The sequence below is a fragment of the Erinaceus europaeus genome, chromosome 23 (genome assembly GCF_950295315.1).
Source record: "Erinaceus europaeus chromosome 23, mEriEur2.1, whole genome shotgun sequence".
In the NCBI taxonomy this organism is placed as follows: Eukaryota; Metazoa; Chordata; class Mammalia; order Eulipotyphla; family Erinaceidae; genus Erinaceus; species Erinaceus europaeus.
In genome coordinates, this window is record NC_080184.1 from 8,582,842 (window position 1) to 8,604,419 (window position 21,578).

General features: G+C 41.9%; 2 protein-coding genes across 2 annotated transcripts in view; both read right to left on the reverse strand.

Moving 5' to 3' along the window:
* LOC132535589 (zinc finger protein 709-like) overlaps positions 1 to 20,022 on the reverse strand; it is a 32,395-nt gene extending 12,373 nt beyond the window's left edge. The window contains 2 exon segments of the mRNA XM_060182155.1: positions 5,667 to 5,825; positions 19,718 to 20,022. The gene's annotated coding sequence lies outside the window, so the exon portion shown is untranslated.
* The window catches only part of LOC107523444 (zinc finger protein 709-like), a 511,405-nt gene that overhangs the window by 180,719 nt on the left and 309,108 nt on the right, over positions 1 to 21,578 (reverse strand). The window lies entirely within an intron of this gene.

Here is a 21,578-nt window from a genome sequence, read left to right on the forward strand (position 1 = left end):
TTTTACCAGTGCATTACTCTGTTCTGGCTTGTGGTGGTACTGGGAATTAAACTAGGAACTTTAGAACCTCAGGCATGAGAGGCTTTTTAATAACCACTATGCTACCTCCACCACCCTATTATTTCTGTTTTCTCTCTTAATCATGATGGAGTGATCAAGCAAAAAAAAAAAAATTGAGATATTGTTAAAATTCCCAGGACCAGGTAGAAAAATAACTTCCAACCAATTTCCCAGCAAGCAAAGCAAGGGATCACCAATTACTTTGCTTCATCCCAAGGACTGAGTTAAAGCAATAATTAATAACTGCTAAAATTTACAACTGTGACCTTTTAAGTAATTCGCTTAGCTTAGTAGATCTAGTGGATCTAGGCAAGTGTGATCAGGGGATATAAAAGGTGTGAGGGGAAGATAAGCAGGCATCATCTTGCTGTTCCATTCATCTACTTCTCCAATTTGAACACAAGAGATCCTAACTCCCATCATCGTAAGGCAGTGGTGTCACCATTAGAATAACAGCCCCACCCACTCATGAGACACACCGAAGGTGACTGGCTTCAGGGGTACAGGAACCAACAGACCAGAGGTCACCACCACACCAGGAACACCCAGGACACAAATGTCAAAAGAAACACTACAGAAATGAATCAGGACAGAAACCCGGGGGGGGGGGGGGGGAGGAAGAAAGGAAGGGGAAGAAAGCTTACTACAGAAGATAATAAAAAACAACTTCTCCACTCCAAAGAACAGAAAGGACATAAAGATTCGAGAAATACAGAGTACCAAAAAGAATTGAACCAGACATAAAGACACCAAGAGACAGCATAGTTGAAATGAGTAAGGTGAAAGAAAAGATTCTGAAGGCTGTAAGAGCAAAATAAATAGGTGGTCTGGGAGGTGGCGCAGTAGATAATGCATTGGATTCTCAACTATGAGGTCCTGAGTTCAATTCCCGGCAGCAGATGTACCAGAGTGATGTCTGGTTGTTTCTCTCTCTCTCTCTCCTCCTATCTTTCTCATGAATAAATAAATTCTTTTTAAAAAAGAAAAGAAAAATAAACTAACATACAGAGGAAAACCCTTAAGATTTTTTCCATGCAAACTCCAAAAGCTGGAAGAGAATGGCAAGATACATATGAGCACTCAATGAGAAAAGCTTTTAGCCAAGGTTACTGTACCCTGCTAGACTAGATGAAGGCATTAAAAACTTTTTCAGACAAGCAACAGTTGAAGGTATTAACTATCACCAAACCTGCTCCACAGGAAATTCTAAAAGGTCTATAAACAATAACAACATCACTAAAAACATGCCATATATCAGAATACTCAGAAAGGTCTTGAATAATGGCACTGAAATATCTTAAATCCATAATATCAAGAAATGTTAATGGCATCATTAACCCATTAAAAGGCACAGAGTAAGAAGATGGATAAGAAAATACAACCCACTCATATGTTGTCTGCAGAAATATCACCTAAATCAATAGGACAAACAGGCTCAAATTGCAAGGATGGAAAATTATCACATAAGCTAATGCACTACTAAAAGGGGAAGAAGCAGTTACTCTCATATCTGACACAATAGACTTTAAAATAAATAAAAGATAGGCATGGACATTACAAACTCATCCTTTAACTGAAGTAGATCTAGTCCAGGCCAAATCAAGTAAAGATCTCTACTACTGAATATTGTACAGTAAACAATATAGAAAAAACAAATCATCTACACCTTCCTTAACTACATTTCCCTGAAGGTCAAGACAAGAGCCCCCCAAAAGGTGACTCCTCTGAAGAAGACAACACAGTATTAGTAGATGTGATATTTACTGAGCTGTGGAAACTAATAGAAGGTCTTCTTCTTCTAGCGTTTGCCCTTCTTCTGTAGCCAGTCAACAGCGTTAGGTTGAGCCTGATGTCAAGTATCGAGACCTCCTTTGAATCTGGAGAGGTGGCAGTCGTTGACCATGTGGGTCATAGTCTGTCTGGAGCTGCAGGGGCAGTTCGGGTCGTCTCTGGCTCCCCAGCGATGGAACATAGCGGTGCACCGGCCATGGCCTGTTCGAAAGCGATTGAGGAGGGCCCAATCATAACATGCTAGGTCAAAGCCGGGTTGACGCTTGCAGGGGTCTGTGATGAGGTATTTGTTCTTTACCTCAGCTGACTGCCAGCTCTGTTTCCAAGAGACTGGAACAGAGAAGTTCAGTGTAGGCGTAGGGGACCAGATTGGGTGACGAGACGTCAAGCGTTGGACAGGGTGGGCGAAGATATCCACATATATTGGCAGGTCCGGTGGAGCGTAGACGTGGGAAATGAACTTAGATGATGCTGCATCCCGACGAATATCTGGCGGGGCGATGTTGCTAAGAACTGGCAGCCATGGAACCGGGGTGGAACAGATGGTTCCAGAAATTATCCTCATGGAGGAATATAATTTGGAATCGACCAAGTGGACATGGGGGCTACGGAACCATACTGGGGCACAGTATTCTGCAGTGGAATAGCATAATGCCAGAGATGATGATCGTAGTGTGGAAGCGCTCGCCCCCATGAGGAGCTGGCCAGTCTTGCAATGATGTTATTCCTCGTGCCCACCTTTGCTGCAGTTTTTATGAGATGTTTGTGAAATGACAGAGTGCGATCGAGAGTAATGCCAAGATAGACTGGCGAGCAACTACTAAAGCAGTATGATGAGTAGGGCGATCCAGATGTGGCTGACCATCTCATTACCTCCCTGGATGCAGCACGCCAAGCCCGCTGGCAACAACTCACGGAAAGTCTGAACTTCACCCACTCAAGTAGGAAGGCCTGGAAGCTTCTTCACAGACTGGGTGCCGGTAGCCAACCCCCTCCCGTCTCCCATCCTCCCGTATCTCCAAACTCAGTGGCCAGTCACCTAACTCAAGTTGGACGAGCTAAGATCGACCCAGTCTGGAAAAGAGAAATTTCCCATGAGTGGTCATCCCACTTCCGGTTATCTTGTCCATCTCCAAAACTCTCTCCCTTTACACTGTCTGAACTGGAAGACACTTTGAAGAGGGTTAAACCGGGAACAGCTGCTGGCTATGATAACATCACCCCAGAACTCATTCTTAACCTGGGCCCCGCGGCAAAGAAGTGGCTCGCTTCATTCCTGTCCCACATCTTGGAATCTGAGTCTATGCCCAAAGTTTGGCATCGTGTGAAGATTATAGCGGTTTTGAAACCAAAGACCAATTTCTCTCCTCTCCATGTGTTACAAACTCCTTGAGAGGCTGCTTCTGTCACGTATTTCTCATCTTACAGAGAAATTCCTATCACCCGCCCAGGCTGGTTTCCGCCCAGGAAGATCTACCTGCGAACAAGCCCTGGCCCTCTCAACTTACACTGAAAGTGGATTCCAGAAGAATTTAAAGACGGGTGCTGTCTTTGTTGATCTCACAGCAGCCTATGACACGGTCTGGTACCGTGGTCTCCTGGTCAAGATCTCAAGATGCCTGCCTCCATGGGTGGCCAACACTATATCGTTTCTTCTCCAAAACAGAAGATTCCGGGTACATCTGGGTGACAAGTCTAGCAGATGGAGATTTGTCTCAAGTGGCCTCCCCCAGGGCTCTGTTCTGGCTCCTACGCTATTTAATATTTACATCAATGACCTCCCCGAAACTTCTTCAAGGAAGTTCATCTACACCGATGACATCTGCTGTGCAACTCAGGCATCCAAGTTTGACATCCTCGAGGAAACACTCACGAAAGACATGTCTCTGATATCTGATTACTGTAAAAAATGGCAACTAATCCCTAGCACTGCAAAAACGGTATCATCTGTTTTCCATCTACACCATGCCTCGGCCTCGCGTGAGCTTAATGTGCAGCTTGGCGATACGAGAATCCAGCATAGAAGGTCTAATCAACAATATCAAAGAAACCAGAATGAGGGAGATAGCATAATGGTTATGCAAACATACTCTTAATGCCTGAAGCGCCTACGTCCCAGGTTCAATCCCTCACATCACCATAAGCCAGAGTACAAAAAAAAGAAAAAAGAACAGAAACCATATGTGAAAATATGAGCAAAACTGTGATAAAGACCCAAGCAGAAAACAAAGTTCAAGGTCAAAATGGCCACACTAAAGGTCATGACAGCTGAAACAAAAGACAGAACAACTTAAAAGTCACAGTGGGTGATCTGTAAGGTGGTACAGTGGATAAAGCATTGAATTTTCAGGCATGAGGTCCCAAGTTCAATTCCTGGCAGCACATGTACCAAAGTGTTATGTTTCTTTCTCTCTCTCTCCTAGCTCTCTCATAGAAAAAAAAAAAGGGGGGGGGAGTCGAGCAGGGGCGCAAAGCGCAAGGACCGGCATTAAGTATCCTGATTCGAGCCCCAGCTCCCTACCTGCAGGGGAGTCGATTCACAAGAAGTAAAGCAGGTCTGTAGGTGCCTGTCTTTCTCTCCCCATCTCTGTCTTCCCCTCCTCTCTCCATTTCTCTCTGTCCTATCCAACAACAACATTAGTAACCACAACAATGTTAAACAACAAGGGACACAAAAGGGAAAATAAATGTATAAAAAATTTAAAAAATGGTAGTGGAAGGACATACTTAGAAGAATGAGGGTAGCAAAAGATGAACTCAGTGCATTGCAAGACAAAGCAGTGGAAACAAAGAATAAAGTAATAGAAATTCTAGCCAGCCATAAACAGCAACACAGTAAAATTACTTTATACCATTACCAAGTAGGAATTATCCAGGGATTCAATGTTGGTTCAAAACCCATAAGTCAATAAAGGTGATTCAACACATGAATAAAAGGAAAACCAAAACCATATGATTATTTCAGTGATTACATTCAGATTGCATACAGCCAATAATGTATTTGACAAGCTTCAACAACCCTGCATGATCAAAACATTAAAAAAAAGAATGGAGATAGATAGAAAAGTAATCAAACTAATTAAGTCAGTAGGGGCCAGGTGATGGCATATCTGGTTGAATGTACATGTTACAATGTGAAAGAACCTGGGTTCAAGCCCCCGGTCCCTACCTGTAGGGGGAAAGTTTTGCGAGTGGTGAAACAGGGCAGTAGGTGTCTCTCTTATCTCTTCGTCTCTATCTCCCCATTCCCTCTCAATTTCTGACTATCTATATCCAATAAATAAAGATAATTAAGTCTGGATACAGCAAACCTACAACAATACTTAATAATAATAAAATTAAAGTGTTTATGAGTACAAGACAGGCCTGCCCTATGTTACCATTACTATTCAACACAATCTTGGGAAGTAAAGCCATCACAATTAGGTCGGAACAATAAATTAAAGGGACACAGACTGTCAGTATCTGCAGATAATGACAATATATATAGAAAATCCTAAAGAATTCAGTTGAAAGAACATGGAAATTGTTGAACAATATAGTAAGATGGCAGGCTATAAAATCAATATGCTAAAATTAGTGACATTTCTTATGATTTCTAGAGTGGCCACTTTAGCTTTGTTATGTACCTCATAATTTCTCTTATATTTTCACATATGGTTTCTTTGTTTATAAATCCTTCTATTAATTTCCCCAGCTCAGTAAATGTCATGTGAACTAATATTGTGTCTGAGAACTAAACTTGGGTGGGATGCTCAGCCCTGGCATACAAATCATGGTTGTTCTTTGAGCATTCAGGAGAAAGCAATTCTCACCTGTTGTTGTTAAGCTGCAAAAGGCTGGAAACACAGCATCAGTATATTGTGGCAGGGGACGAGAGATTCTATCACGTGTCATCGGGATGGTTCAGTGCCTTTAGTGTCAATATAGAGTCTTGCTAGTTTTGAATTCCAAAACTGTAGCCATAGCATCATCTGTTGGCACAACAACAAAAGCCACATTAATGCAGATACTGAGAAACACAATACAAACAACAATGCCAGAAACTAGAAAACCAGACTGATACAAATCTGGAAAAAAAAAAAAGAGAGAGAGAGAGAAGAAAGAGAAGAAGAAAGAGGAGGAGAGAGAAAAGTTAATAAAAAGGAAAGACAGAGGTAGAATTCAGAAAACTTACAATGAAGGTAATTCAAGAAACTAAATTTCACTTACACATAAATTCAAGAACTCAGAGATCATTTTACCAAAAGTTACAGAACACAGAGAAAAACTCCAAGCAGAGCTACAAAGTATAAAGGACACTTTGAATGTAGTTCAGGCTCAGGTAGCAGGTATAGTAAGTAGAATATATCAGGTATAGGAGAGAATATATGCACTAGAAGACAACCACCACACTCTGTGATCTTAAAGCTGTTGAAGAGGAAAACTTTAGGAAGAATTAGCCACTCCTCTATGAAATAGTAGACTCCGTAAGAGAGCCAAGTGTGAGAGTAACTGGAGCAGAGAGGGGCACAGCAGAAAAATTCCCACACCTGATTCAAGGTTCAAAACACAAACATCCCAGTTTGAGCCCCCGGCTCTCCATCTGCAGGGGTGTGGCTTCACAGGTGGTGAAGCAGGTCTGCAGGTGTCTATCTTTCTCTCCCCCTCTCTGTCTTCCCCTCCTCTCTCCATTTCTCTCTGTCTTATCCAACAATGGCAACATCAAGAACAACAATAATAACTACTACAACAATAAAAAACAAGGGCAACAAAAGGGAAAATAAGTAAATAAATTTAAAAAAAGAAAAATTTGTCAGTGATAATTTGCAGCACTTTCATGTCAAAGATGATTTGGGACCTAACCTCATGGGCATGGGAGATGGAACGAGTAAATAAGTGGTACTATATGAAACTCAATAGATAGGGTGGGAGTATTGCATAATAGTTACGCAAAGAGGCTTTCATGACTGAGGCTCTCAAGTCCCAGGCTCAGTCCCACACACCACCATAAGCCAGAGCTGAGCAGTGCTCTGGTAAAAAAAAAAAAAAGAAAGAAAGAAATTCAATAGACTGTACACATTAAATGCACACTACACAAGAGTAACCAGGCATCTCAGTAAATGGGAGAAGATATTTGCACATCTCATATCTGACAAGTGACTGATATCAAACATATACAAAAAATGAGTATAGCTCTACAAAAGAAAATTAAATAACCCAATAAAAAAGTGGGCCAAAGAACTAAAAAGTTTTCTAAAGAAGGGATACACATGGCCCACAGACACATAAAGAAATGCCCTATTTCACTTCTCATTAGAGAAATACAAATTAAAACTACACTGAAATACCACCTCATACCTGTAGGAATGACCAACATTAACAAAAAAGGAAATCTCAGGTGTTTGAGAGGTTGTGCATAAAAAGGGACTCTGCTACACAGCTTATGAGAATCCAAACTGGTACAGCCCCTTTAAAAGATTGTATGAAAAGTCCTTATAAAAGTGGAATTACCTTACAATCTAGCAATACCACTCACTCTAAGGCATGGATCCAAATCATACACTAATTTGAAAGGACATATGCACAATCTCTGCTTATAGCTGCAAAGAGAGGAAGCAGCCTAAATGCCTAAATGCCCATCAACAGTTGACTGGATATATACTTCATGGACTACTACTTTGCAATTAAAAAAGATGATTTTGTGTCCTTTGGGAAAAAATAGATGGAATAAGTGATTGTGCTTAGCAAAATAATTAAAGAGATGAAAGCCAACTGACAGATGTGGAATCTAGAGAACTAGTACATATGAGCCTGCAAAAAAGGGAAAAACAAAATAAAACAGAAGATAGTAGATAGCTCCTAAGGAACCCAACGCATCCATCCAAAAAGATCTGTGTACATATATGTTCTTGGCAGCACAATTTGTAATAGCCGAAACCTGGAAGCAACCCAGGTGTCCAACAACAGATGAGTGGCTGAGCAAGTTGTGGTATATATACACAATGGAATACTACTCAGCTGTAAAAAAAAAAATGGTGACTTCACCGTTTTCAGCCGATCTTGGATGGACCTGGAAAAATTCATGTTAAGTGAAATAAGTCAGAAACAGAAGGATGAATAGAAGATAGTAGATAGCATAATGGTTATGTAAATAGACTCTCATTGTCTGTGGCTCCAAAGTCCCAGGTTCAATTCCCTGCATAAGCTAGAGCTGAACAGTGCTCTGGTAAAAAAAAAAAAAAAAAGAAGCAAGCAAACTATCTGTAAGAACTATGTTGCTTATCAGTGGGAGGGGGGAAAGTTGGGGACACAGAACTTTGATGGTGGGTGTAACGTGGAACTATTCCCTAAAATATTACAATCTTGTAACCCACTATTAATGAAAGTTTTAAAATTTTTATAAAGCTAATCTAGAAGAAGAAAGCCAGAAATAAATCCTTTTCACTACAGCAGCAAAAACATCAAGTACTCAGGAATAAATTTTAAATGGAGTTGAAAGATGTATACACTGAATATTATGAGTCATTATTCAAGGAAATAGAAAGAGATACAAACAAATGAAAAGATACCCCATGCTCATAGATTGGAAGAATTAACATCAGCAAAATGAACATTCTATTCAGAGTTCTTTATTAAATCCCACATTAAATCTAAGCAATCCCTATGATGGCATCACTAAATCTCTTTAAAGAAATAGAACAAAAACTATAAAAGTTTATCTGGAAAAAGAAAATGCCTAGGATCACTAAAACAATCACACCAAACATTTTTTTTTAACTTAAATAATCTTTATTTCTCATGCACTACTAAAGATGGGACTGCATGAAACACTGGAAGCATCACCTTTTCTTTTCTTTTCGTTCCTTTTCTCTTTTCTTTTTTTCTTTTCTTTTACCTCTGGGGCTGTTGCTGGGGCTCAGTGCAGGCACTACTAATTCATTGCTATTGGTGGCTATTTTTTCCATTTTATCGGATAGGACAGAGAGAAATTGAGAAAGGAGGGAGATAGGGAAAGAGAAAGATAGACACCTGCAGACCTGCTTTACCACTCGTGAAGCGAGCCCCCTGCAGGTAGGGAGCTGGGGGCTTACCTTGGATCTTTATGCGGGTCAGTTGCCCATGTGCACTTAACCAAGTGCTCTACCGCCCACCCTAACTGAGGCACCACACTTTCTAACTTCAAGTTAGGTTACTATACTGTAATAAAAACTTTCTGGTACTGAAACAAAAGAGGATAAACAGACTAGTGGAGAACAACTGAAAGCGCAGAAATAAGCCCCACATCTATGCACAACTAATGTTTTTTTTCATTTTTTTTATTTTTCCTTTTGTTGCCCCTGTTGTTTTTCATCGTTGTTGTAGTTATTACTGTTACTGTTATGATGTCGTCATTGTTAGATAGAACAGAGAAATGGAGAGAGGAGAGGGAGACAAAGAGGGAGAGAGAAAGACACCTGCAGACCTGCTTCACCGCCTGAGAAGCAACTCCCCTGCAGGTGGCGAGCTGGGGGCTCCAACCCGGATCCTTACGCCAGTCCTTGGCTTTGCGCCACATGCGCTTAACCCGCTGCGCTACCGTCGGACTCCCTGACAACTAATTTTTGACAAGGGTGCCCAAAACACTAAATTAAGAAGGAACAATCTCCTCAACAAATGTTGTTGGAAAAATTGAGCTGAAGCATACAGAATGAAACTGGAATACCACATATGACATGCACAGAAGTCAACTCCAAGTGGATCAATGGCATGGGCCAGAAACTATCAAGTATATAAAAGAAAACATTGGCGAAACACTTCCTGATCTATGCTTCAAAAATGTCTTCCAAAGATTCAAATCTAACAGTAAGGAAAACAAAAACAGAGATAAACTAATGAGATTACATCAGACTGAACAGTTTCTTTTTTTTAATTTTTATTTATAAAAATGAAACACTGACAAAAACCATAGAATAAGATGGGTACAATTCCACACAATTCCTATCACCAGAACTCCGTATCCCATCCCCTCTCCTGATAGCTTTCCTGTTCTTTATTCTTAACAGTAAAGGGAACCATCAACAAAATAAGAAGCTACCCTACAGAAAGAAAAGACATACATGTTGGGGGGGGGCAGTTAAGCACATTACCCTGTGAAAGGACCTGGGTTTGAACCCACTCCCCACCTGCAGGGAGGAAGCTTCACGAAAGGAGAAGCAGGTCTGTAGGTGTCTTTCTCTCTCCCTCTTGATCTTCCCTTCCCCTCTCAATTTCTATCTATCCTATGCAAGGAAGGAAGGAAGGAAGGAAGAGAGAGAAAGGGTAAGACTTCTGGAGGCATGGCTAAGGAATAACCTCACATCAGATATAAATTTGTGAATATCAAAATCATAAAAAGTATATTTACTGACCATGAGGAAGTAAGGTTAGAAATCAACCACAAAAAGAAATACACCCAAGCTAGGGAGATTAAGCAGTAGATTTCTGAATAACACCTGGGTCACTGAAGAAATCAAAAGAGAACTTAAATTACTTGAAGAATAATGGAAAGTGTGTTTTTGTTACTAGAATTCACTTCCTTGTGGTATTATGAATGAGGGTGTCACTTTCTTGCTGATTATATGCTAGATGCTGTCCTCACTATCTAGAGGCTAGGTCTCCAAAAATAGGTAGTCTATGACAAAGCTGCTTGGTTTTTCAAAAATCACTGAGGGAGTGAAGGGATATACAGCAAGATGAATGATGGAACATGATGGACAGAGGCAGTCACATGCATTCTGTCAGTTTTTTTAAATTTTAAATTAAATTTTATTTTATTTTATTTTTGCCTCTAGTGTTATCACTGATGATCGGTACCATGAATCTACAGCTCCTTGAGGCTATTTTTTCCCTTTTGTTGCCCTTGTTGTTTATTGTTGTTGTTATTGTTGTTACTGCTGTTGTTGGATAGGACAGAGAGAAGTCGAGAGAGGAGGGGAAGACAGAGAAGGGGAGAGAAAGACACCTGCAGACCTGCTTCACTGCTTGTGAAGCAACCTTCCTGCAAGTGGGGAGCAAGGGGCTCTAACCGCATCTTTAAGCTGGTCCTTGCACTTTGCACTATGGGCGCTTAACCCACTGCGCTATCACCCGGCCCCCCACTGTCAATTTTGCCATATCTGATAATTTATAAGCAAGTCACAGAACAGAAACCAGTCACACACAAGGGGAGAGAACCATAAAAGGGCAGAACAGGGTAAGAAGTAAGTATGGAGGGAGTAGAATGTATCAGTCACAAAGTCATATCTTTGAAATTTAAGGACTAATGAATTCCTAATTAAATTTGAAATTTAAAAAGAAACTAGGAATTCAACAGTGAATGTAAATGTGTTATGGGGGAGAAAGAGGTAGAGTATTTCTTAAGCTGGAACATTAGTAGTCATAGGAAACGAAATGCTTTAGCACAGAAAAATAACTATTTTTTTCAAGGAGAATGTGAATTCCTATACTTAATTCCCTATATTTGGTAACTAACACATATTCCTTGATTTCTAATTTTGACTCCCATGTGTCCAAGAACTTGTCATCACTTTGGAATGCTTTTAAATATATTCTTATCACTAACTTCTTTCCATAAAATGACTTAGAGTAACAAAAATAAACTATTAATTATTCATGAGTATCTAGCTGTTACCAAAAATGTTATAATCTCTATTACTCAACTTCCTAAACATGGAGTGTTACTTCATTTAAACTATGATCATTGCCAGTGAGAGATTTCAAAATGCCTTTAGGTATAGAAAATTACTCCATGCAAAAAAGAGACTACAAATCAATAAGCTCAGATGTTGGGTTAAATATTAGCTCAGAATGATTTACTATGGTAAGTCACTTGTTTCTCTACTGCTTTGTGATTCCTAAACCAAAATTTTTTTTTTCTGTACAGTTAAATGTGGTCACTGTTGAATCATAGTCTCACATTATGATATATAATATTATCATATTATGAACATCTCTGTGCAAATAAATTGGATGACCTAGACGAGATAAATGAATTCCTAGAATTCACCTGCGAAGCCTAACCCAAGAGGAATCACTAGTACAGAAACTGAATAGGTAATCAAAAATCTCCCTAAGAATAAAATAACAAATTCTTTTTCTTTTTTAATTTAATTTTTCTTTATTGTGGGTAATAATGGTTTATAGCCAACATGTGTAACACGTAGTTTGTACATGTGTAACATTTCTGTTTTCCAAATAACAATTCAACCCCCTCTAGGTCCTCCTCTGTCATCATGTTGCAGGACCTGAGCCCTCATTCCCCACCCCCACCCTAGAGTCTTTTACTTTTGTGCAATAAACCAAATCCAGTCCAAATTTCTGCTTGCGTTTTCCCTTCTGTTCTTATTTTTCAACTTCTGTCTATGAGTGGGGTAGTAGAATAACAAATTAACAAATAAAAAACTCTATTAGACTTTCAAATATGAAATAACACCAAAGCACTTTTGATACAAGTTTTGAAAAACTTCAGCTTACACTACAAAGTAATAGTGCTTAGAAAGTATGGTTCTGGAAGAAAAAATGAACACTTGGATCCATGGAGCAGAATCAAAAGCCCATAAATAAGTCCATTCATATATGACAAAGGGGCCAAGACCATTTACCAAGTGGGGGTAAAGAGGTCTCTTACTCAAATGGTGTTGTTAAAATTAGACAGCCACCCGCAGAAAAGTGAAATTCAAAAGCTTTTAGATATCAAAAGCAAACTACACAAGTATAACCAGGCAACCCCGTAAGTGGAGAAGATACTTGCCCATCACACATCAGACAAATGACTGATATCAAACATCGATACAGAATTGGGACAGATCTGCAAAACAGCCTAGTAAAAAAGTGGGCCAAACAACTAAACCGACATTTTTCTAAAGAAGAGATACGCACGGCCCACAGATACATGAATTGTCCACTTATTATTGGAGAAATGCAAATTAAAGCCAGACTGAGATACCACCTCACACCAGAGAGAATGGCTTACATCAACAAACCAGGAAGTGACAGGTGTGGAGAGACTGTGGGGAAAAGGAAACTCTGCCACTCTGCTGGTGGGACTGCAAACTGGTACAGCTCCTTGGGAAACAATATAAAGACTCCTTAAATAAATAGAAGTGGAAGTACCAATTGCTCCAGTGGTACCACTCTTAGGCAGGACACTAAAACACTGATTTGAAGGGACACGTGTACCACTGTTTGTGCTCCATTATTCACAATAACCAAAGATTAGAAGCAGCCTAAATGCCCATCAAGAAATGACTGGCTAAAAAAGTTATGGGATACATACTCCATGGAAGACTACTCTGCAATCAGAAAAGATGATATTCCTTGGGACAAAATGGATGTGGAATCTAAGATCTGGTACATACATACTTGAAGAAAAAAAGAAAATAGAGGCAAGCAAACTATTTTTCAGACTTATAAGAAATATTATGGTTATCTTTGGGAAGTGGGAGGGTGGGGATACTTTGGTATGGAACTGTCTTTTAACCTACTACTGGTCACAGATTTAAAAAATGGGCGCTGGGGAATGAAAAATGGTCATCAGGAGCCCTGGATTTAAGGTGGAGGCACCAAGCATTAGTGATAATTCTGAATTCACACACACACACACACACACACACACACACACACACACACACACACACACAAAATCAGTAAGTGAGATGAGGAAATGGACAGATCTTCCAAAGGGTCAATAGCCAGAGACATATAAGAAAGTGTTCTAAATCACTATTATCAGAGAATTATTGCAAATAAAGACAACAATGAGATAGCACTTTACCCCTATGAGAAAGGATAACAACAAATGTTGGCAAGAATGTGGAGAATAAGGAACACTATTAATGAGAATATTAATTGGTTCATCCCCTGAAAAGCAGTCTGGAGATTTCTCATAACACTAGACATGAACCTATGAACCTACCCTATGGCCCAGCAATTTATCCTGAGTATTTATTCAAATGAACCAAAGCCACCTGTCCAAAGAGATCCATGCACACCAATGTTAATAGCAGCACAATCAGTAATAGCCCAATCTTGACAGATAAAAAGCTGAGAAAGTTGTTGGATACTAAGTTCTTGTATTATGGGATACTATTCAGTTATAAGAAAATATGAAATTTTGTCTTTTGCTACAACAAGGATAAAACTGGGAACTAGAAGAGGGTCATGCTAAGTGAAATGAGCTGGGAGAAAGAAATATACTAAATAACTTCACTCATACAGAATTTAAAAACAAAGCAAGGAAACAGTTTTAAAAAAAAGCCTTTTTGATTGTGTGCAGAAGTGAAGTTACTAGTTGGGGGGCAGGGGGAGAGAGGGGGAAAGAGGTAAATTGGTACTTTGATGATAGACGCAGTGTATTAATGCTTATTTTGAGTAAGTGCAAATGTGTTATCAATGAAGAAAATAGCATTGTAAAACATGTCCTCAATAAAAAAAACCAAAAAACTACTGGTCAGGGGTTGGGTGGTGGTGCACCTGGTTGAGCACACATTATAATGCACGAGCCCCTGGTCCCCACTTGCAAAGGTGGTGCAGGTGCCGCCATGTGAGCTGCTTGACACGGTACCAGCTTCACAGGAAGTTCAGCACAGCTGGACTCTCCAGGCCAAATTGAAACTATCTCGCCTTTTGCCATGATTAAGCTCTGTGTGGTCTTAATAATATTTACCTATGGCCAGGCTCAGAGCCTGACCAAATGACAAAAATAATGACAAAACCTGCACTGCACTCTGTAAGATTGAACATAATGGAACAAGCAATATCTGTCATGCAGAATTTTTCAGGAGACCCCAATAGGAAGAAATGTTTCCCCTTTGTCTACACCACTTCCTTTAGTGTTCCCTCTAAAATACAGGGAAAGATTGGTGCTTCCCACAGTGGAGGGGCCACCTTACATAACATAAATAGTTAATGGAAAGTTATGGTACCTGCCTAGATAAAATGGGTCTTTTAATCTACCATCCACCACTATGCTCCCATCTCCTTATGCAGGAATAGTACACGAGAACCTAGGTCACACAGTGAGCATACACAGAAGATGGATTCTAGCTAGAGAGTTTAACTTGGAACAAAATAAAATAAAACTCCTTGATCAAACAATGGAACAGATTTTGTGAAAAATGGGCTACTCAATTTGTTTAAGGCCCCTAGAAACATAACAAGCTTGAACTTTCTATAAACTATTGTCTTCTGATGCATAGGGCCAAGAGAATGGCATAAAAGGTAGAATATTAATCTTAATAAGACATTTGCCTAGCACACAGGTACAGGAAAAACAAAAGACATAGAAACGGTGATGTGATCTCTAGGGCAGAAAGTGCCCCTGGAATGTAAATGTTCCACAAAGCAGGAGGTGTTCCCTACCTGTGCTGTTCTTACTTGGTGATTTTTGTTTCAATAATCAAATCCTCGGTGATTTTTGTTTTAATAATCAATATCTTGGTGATTTTTGTTTGAATGATCTAAGCCTTATGAGACTATAAAAATAAAGTTCTGCTTAAGTAAGACAGAGATGTCTGCTTGAGCTTGATTCAGCATCAACTCACTCGTCTCTCATTCTTCATCCTTCGCCAACGCCCCTCCTCCTTCAGGCTGACCCTAATAACCTACAGGGGCTGGCCCCCAGCACAAAAGGAAAACTTCGTGAGTGTTGGAGCAATGCTGCAGGTGTCTCTCTATTTCTCTCCCTCTGTATCTTCCCCTCCCCTCTAAATTTCTGGTTGTCCATATCCAATAATATATATATACATATATAAATATATATGTATATATATTTTTAAAAGATTTTAAAAATTATTGGTTGCGGAGATATGCTGCCTGAAACTTCAGAGGGTCCAAGTTCAACTCCCAGCACCACTAAAAATCAAAAATTAATATTGCTCTGGTCACCCCCCATGAAAATAAACCAGTAAGTCTTTAAAAATAAAAACAAAACAATATTTAATAAAGCTTAAAATTTTTTTTAAAAAACTAGGTTTTGGAAAATGTGCACTTTATTATAAACAAGGACCTGGGTTCAAGCCACCAACACCAGGAATATTTTTCAATGGTGAAGTGATGCTGTGGTATCACTCCTTTTTTCTGGTTCTCTCTTTGAAAAAAAAGAAGGAAGGAAGGAAAGAAAGAAAGAAAGGGAGAAAAAAATCCACAGGAGCAGTGGGATCAGGTAGATGTGAAGCCCTAAGAGAGGAGGGGGTGCTTTATTGGTAAAACAAAAGAGAAAAAAATTAACTCAGAATAAGGGCACCAAAGTAAAAACCCAGTGGTGAGGGGTAGACATGTAGCTTCCTGGGCCAGTGGGGGGTGGGAGTGGGCGGGAGGGATGGATCACAGTCCTTTGGTGGTGGGAATGGTGTTTATGTACACTCCTAGCAAAATGTAGACATATAAATCACTAGTTAATTAATATGAGAGGGGGAAATCAATTGTATGTCTCAAAGTTTCTCAAAAGACAAACTGAGTCTTTTTAATATATAGGCTGTGTATTTGATATGCGGACTCTCTCAAAAGCCTAGACCAAGTAGATTAGAAGCATCCAATAGCACAGCTATATACAAGATACTGGATACTGTACAGCAAACCATAACAAAAGGACTTTTCAAAGTTAACCCAATTAACAAATAATGGGATGATAATATTAACTATCGATTGTCTTTTTGAACCCTAAGACAGCAGGAACCTCACATCTTCACTATAGAGCCCCTACTTCCCCCAGTCCTGGAACCCTTGGATAGGGCCCACTTTCCCGTATGCATCTCCCAATCCAAACCAAATAATATTGCATCCGCCGATCACAACATAACCAAAGCAACGATTGCCACCTCAACATGCTTCACCTCAGACTGTATCCAGAGACTTCACGTGTGGAATGACAACCCTTCAACTTCATTACTCGGGTGAGACCTTTCCTTTTATAGTACACTCTAATTTCATCTCAGGTAGTTCACTTTCTAACAAAGTCCCATAATCTAGATATACACCAGTTTCTGTGAGAGAGAGCTTATGTGCACACATATCCATAAACTACTGCAAAATATATACCTGAAAGCAGAAGTACACTAGAGTTTGCAGTGAGTACCTCCCTAACACTTCCTCTCCACTATTCCAAGCTTGGGATCCATGATTGCTCAACAAATTGTTTGGCTTCATATGTTAACTCTCTTTTCTTTTCTTTTTTTTTTTTTTAAGTATTTATTTTATATATTTATTCCCTTTTGTTGCCCTTGTTGTTTTATTGTTGTAGTTATTATTATTGTTGTTGTTGTTGGATAGGACAGAGAGAAATGGAGAGAGGAGGGGAAGACAGAGAGGAGGAGAGAAAGACAGACACCTGCAGACCTGCTTCACCGCCTGTGAAGTGACTCCCCTGCAGGTGGGGAACCGGGGTTCGAACCGGGATCCTTATGCCGGTCCTTGTGCTTTGCGCCACCTGCGCTTAACCCGCTGCGCTACAGCCCGACTCCCTAACTCTCTTTTCAATCACCAGGTTCCAGATGCCATCAGGATGCTGGCCAGGCTTCCCTGGATTGAAGACCCCACCAATGTGTCCTGGAGCTCAGCTTCCCCAGAGACCCACCCTACTAGGGAAAGAGAGAGGCAGACTGGGAGTATGGACCGACCAGTCAACGCCCATGTTCAGCGGGGAAGCAATTACAGAAGCCAGACCTTCTACCTTCTGCAACCCTCAACGACCCTGGGTCCATGCTCCCAGAGGGCTAGAGAATGGGAAAGCTATCATGGGAGGGGGTGGGTTATGGGGATTGGGTGGTGGGAATTGTGTGGAGTTGTACCCCTCCTACCTTATGTTTTTGTTCACTAATCCTTTCTTAAATAAAAAATTTAAAAAAATTAATTCAGAATAATTTCACAGATCTTTAAGTAGAGAGTAGAGCCTGGATAGTGGTGTAACTTGTAGAGTACACATATTACCATGAGCAAAGTCCAGGGTTCAAGCACCCAGCCGCCACTTATGGGGAAAGGTTTCTGAGCAGTGATGTAGTCCTGCAGGTGTCACTCTTTCACCCTCCCCACTCCCCCTTCCCTCTCAACTTCTCTCTATTGCTACAAAAAAAAAAAAAAAAAAAAAAAACAGGAGAAGAGAAAAAAGAAAAGACTGGATATTTTTTGTGCATTGTGCATGCATGCACCAATTAAAAAATAATAACAGAGGATACTGAAAAGTAACTTTCCAGGCTAGGCAGAGAGCTCAGCCTATTTGTTTCATCCAGAATCTTCACATAGACCAAGACTTCAATGTATGAGTTCCAGACCAGAACATACAAAATCACCCAGCGTGCATTGTAAATTGACCTGCATGGATCAAGTACAAAACTCAGCCTTCAGAACTGAGCAGTGTTGGGGGCTGGTGACAATAGAACAAAACACAGGAGAGAGTCCAGAAAAACTGCACATGCTCTGAGCCGGATATCTAGATATGAAGATGGTTCCACCTAAGACAGTTGTGTCACTTGAATGTCTGACTGCATTCCTCCTGGGCTGATGTCCTCACCAGAGAAGACACTCACAAGTGTGCTCCAGGCACTGGTTCTCAAAGGTTTCCTGGGTAGGCACTGGTGCCACAACCTGAGCAGTGCAATAAAGACAAGAGAAGGAAGTTCCTGGAGCTAGGAACCCAGAACGTGCAATCCACAAAACAGGTGAAGGCTCTGAGAAGCTCTATCTGGACAGTCTGTGTGTTCTAGGCCACACACACACACACAAACACACAGAGACACACATACACACACAGATACTCACAGACACACACACACAGAGGCACACTCAGACACACACACACAGATACACACACACACACATACACACACAGAGACACTCACAGACAGAGACTCGCACACAGACACACAAACACACACAGAGACACACAGACACAAACACACACACACACAGAGACACACAGACACAAACACACACAGACACAGATACACACACACAGACATACTCACAGACACACACACAGACACACATATACACAGAGACACACACACAGACACACACACAGAGAGATGCTCACAGACACACATAGGCACAGACACAGATACACACACATAGACATACTCACAGACACACACATACACACAGACAGACACACACACAGACATATACACATAGACATACTCACAGACACACACACAGAGACACACTCACAAACACACACACAGTCAGACACACACACAGATCCACAGACATATATACACACAAGCACACAAACACAAAGACACACACATACACACAGACAGACACACACACAGACATCTACACATAGACATACTCACAGACACTCACAAACACACACACAGTCAGACACACACACACACACAGATCCACAGACATATATACACACAAGCACACAAACACAAAGACACACACAGACACACAGACACACACAGAGACACACACACACACACACACAGGCTGGACAGCCAGATGATCTTTCCTTTCTTTCTCTCTTACTTCAGGTGGACTGAAACCCCAGTGCCAACAAGGGCCAAGCAGTCGGGACGCCACGTGACAGCTGCGGCTGCCGAGTGCCCACCTCCGCTGGCCGAACCCCCAGACCACTGGCTCACACGGGGTCTGTTTACATTTGGTTTCTCAGCTCAGAACCCAGAACTTGCCAACAGACTCACGCGCAGAAATGGGAAGGGACTCCCTCAGCTTCAGCGTCGCCGCCGGCAGGGAGGGCGAGTTCAGACCCTTCACAAGGAAGCCACCCGCCGCCCAGGGATCCCCCGAGGTGGGACAGGACCGGAGGAGACGGGGAGACCTCGGCCTGCCGGGCTCCCTCTGCAGCCGCCTTCCAGTGGATTTAAAGCAGCCCCTCCCGACAGCAGCGGCGGCGGCCCCCACTCACCATATTCCCTTCAGTCTCCCGGTTGTGGTTGTGCAGCGTCCTCCGGGAGAACCTGCCTGAGAACCTTGAGGTGAGAGTGAACTCGAGATTTAAAAAAAAAAAAGTAAAGAAAAAGGGAAAGAGAGAGAGAGGAGTTAAACACACACACACACACACAAACCCAGTTTCACGAAAACATGTGCACCCACAAGGTTTCCAGCCCTAGACAGTTCTCCAGACTGCCAGCACCGCCCACCCGTGCTCTGATTGGATGGAATTTTAGACACGCCCCCTGCCCGGACTCTGATTGGATAGTTCCCCAGTCAAATACCTATCTCGGGGCCATTGCACTGCGGGCTCCCTTGTTTGAGGATCGGGCCTTTGAGCGCGTCCCTTTGGGTGTGGACGATGTGTGACAAGGGCTTTGTCCAATCAGAGCCGGGGGGGGGGGCAAGGCACTTCATTGCCCCGCCCCTCAAACTCCCATCCTCTTCCTGCGCTAAAAGGCGGTGGTGTCGGGGTTCCTTCAGCTCTTGTGTGTGGGTCTCTCTCACCTGTGGGTCCCTAGGTCTCTGGGGAGGACGCTGCGCAGAGATCGCGGAGCCAGCATGGAAGGTGGTGAGTGCCGGCGGCCGGGGTCAGCAGGGGCTGCCCAGCCAGGTCGCTTACTTGCAAGGGCGATGGCCTGGGTTCGAGCCTCCGGCTTGCCGCAGGGAACTACTATAGGCGCTGGGGAAGCTTTGGTGCTTGGTCAGCACGCCTTCCGTCTGCCCCTGATTCTTGTCTGAAAAAACGAAATGCATAAATAAACGTATATATATGGAGGACGCGGAGGATTGCGCATGTGCCAGAGGCTACAGCGCCAAAACAAATTCGGTCTGAGCGCAGCTGGCAGCTGCCCAGCTGCTCAGGGTCTCTCCACCCAACAGTCTTCGAACAGCTCTCGCAGGTGGTGTCCCCATGTCCTCTTCTGGCTCCACAAGGAAGCCTAGATCCCATTCTCTGCCTTGGGCTGCTGAGTTTTCTTTCTTTCTTTCTTTCTTTCTTTCTTTCTTTCTTTCTTTCTTTCTTTCCTCCTTTCTTTCTTTCTTTCTTTCCTCCTTTCTTTCTTTCTTTCTTTCTTTCCTCCTTTCTTTCTTTCTTTCTTTCTTTCCCTCCAGGCTTATTGCTGGGGCTCAGTGCCTGCACTACGAATCCACTGCTCCTCGAGGCCATTTTTCCCATTTCTGTTGCCCATGTTATTATTGTTATTGTTGGCATTGCTGTTGTTGGATAGGACAGAGAGAAATGGAGAGAGGAGGGGAAGACAGAGAGGGGGAGAGAAAGACAGACACCTGCAGACCTGCTTCACCGCCTGGGAAGCGACTCCCCTGCAGGTGGGGAGCCGGGGGCTCGAACCGGGATCCTTACGCCGGTCCTTGCTCTTTGCGCCACGTGAGCTTAACCCGCTGCGCTACCGCCCGACTCCCAAAAGTGCATTTTTAAAGCTTTACCCTTAAGAAGTCATTGGCTGGGAGTCGGGCGGCAGGTTAAGCTCACGTGGCGCAAAGTGCAAGGACCGGCATAAGGATCCTGGTTCGAGCCCCCGGCTCCCCACCTGCAGGGGAGTCGCTTCCCAGGCGGTGAAGCAGGTCTGCAGGTGTCTGTCTTTCTCTCCCCCTCTCTGTCTTCCCCTCCTTTCTCCATTTCTCTCTGTCCTATCCAACAACGACATCAATAACAACAATAATAACTACAACAACAATGCAAAAAAAAAAAAAAAACAAGGGCAACAAAAGGGAAAATAAATAAAATAATGAGGTAGCATCTTATTTTAAAAAATTAAAATAAAATTTAAAAAGTCATTGGCTAATTCATTTGCTGGTACAATGCTTTGCAGGCC